The sequence below is a fragment of the Aplysia californica genome, unplaced genomic scaffold, assembly GCF_000002075.1.
Source record: "Aplysia californica isolate F4 #8 unplaced genomic scaffold, AplCal3.0 scaffold00606, whole genome shotgun sequence".
Lineage (NCBI taxonomy): Eukaryota > Metazoa > Mollusca > Gastropoda > Aplysiida > Aplysiidae > Aplysia > Aplysia californica.
Window position 1 is genome coordinate 7,073 of NW_004797876.1, and position 1,248 is coordinate 8,320.

Genomic DNA, 1,248 nt, shown 5'->3' on the forward strand with positions numbered 1-1,248 from the left:
TGGATGAAAAAAATATCCATTTATCTTGAATACAAGTCAAGATATATGCGAAAGAAGGAGGTGGGGGCCACCTGTTTTCAGAGGTAAAATTAGGGAGAAAATGGCCGCCAAAGATTAGTTATTTCCTTAGCTTAAGAGTCCATGGTAACTGAAAATTTACATTTTTGTGCCATTAATCAATGTTTCTCAGAAAAATCCACACCGAAATGAGTTCTTTAATGGGCATGAAAGGTGTTGAGCCAAAAAACAAAAATTTGAAAAAAATTTACAAACCTGCAGAAAAATGCAAGTTTCTTCACTTTGATTATTTTGACGAGAGCCTGATTCCACCACACTGCCTCACATTAACGGTTTTAAAAGGGAATGTTTGATTGATTGAGTAGGTGTTGTACGCCACGATCGACTCAATTTTGGTCCTTTAAGTGCCAATTTAAAGGGGAAAAACTATTAGAGAAAAACTAGAGCAACATCGAAACAGTTGACAGAACTTGGAATATAGGACTCACAAATCCACGAGAACAATAATTCCTGTGGTAGCGAGTTCCCTTTGGTGAACCCACACCCGTGAGGGGGGGGAAATTATTCCACTTGTGGTACACTACCACCTCTTGGTGCACAACTTGGTGATGTGTCTAGTGGTGGTCCGACACCTTCCCTATTATAGCTCTCCCTGCTGTGACGTCACAGAGGCATACACAAATCAAGTTATTGCCTAACACACGAGCCCAACACAGGGGCGTCCTGTGGGTGCACCGCGTGATTTAACACACGGCCCAACACAGGGGCGTCCTGTGGGTGCACCGCGTGATTTAACACACGCCCGACACAAGGGGCGTTCTGTGGGTGCACCGTGTGATCTATAGGACGACACAACAACGAGCCTGGCACAGAGACTGTGCGCTGGGGTAGAGGCGAGTGAAGGGGCGACTCGAGCCCCAACACATCAACACTGGGTGCTGGCGGCTTGCTCACTCACCTGGAAAATAAGAATGACACAATATTAGAAGGATGATGATGACGATGATGATGACGGATGATGATGATGTGTGATGATGGGTGATGATGGGTGGTGGTGGTGGTGCTGCTGCTGCTGCTGCTGCTGACGACGACGACGATTACGATTACGACGATGATGATGATGGAGACGGTAATCGTTATTACATTAGTAAGAGTATGGCTATTGCAAAACTCAGGTCATGAAATAAGTGCCGAAGATTTGAGGTGTTTCAAGAGAGTAACAAACACACT

General features: G+C 45.0%; 1 protein-coding gene across 1 annotated transcript in view; it reads right to left on the bottom strand.

Moving 5' to 3' along the window:
• Window positions 1-1,078, bottom strand: part of LOC106013013 — a gene marked incomplete at its 3' end in the record, with an annotated part of 2,577 nt that extends 1,499 nt beyond the window's left edge. The window contains 1 exon segment of the mRNA XM_013087588.1: window positions 507-1,078.
• Between the last annotated feature and the right edge of the window lie 170 nt (window positions 1,079-1,248).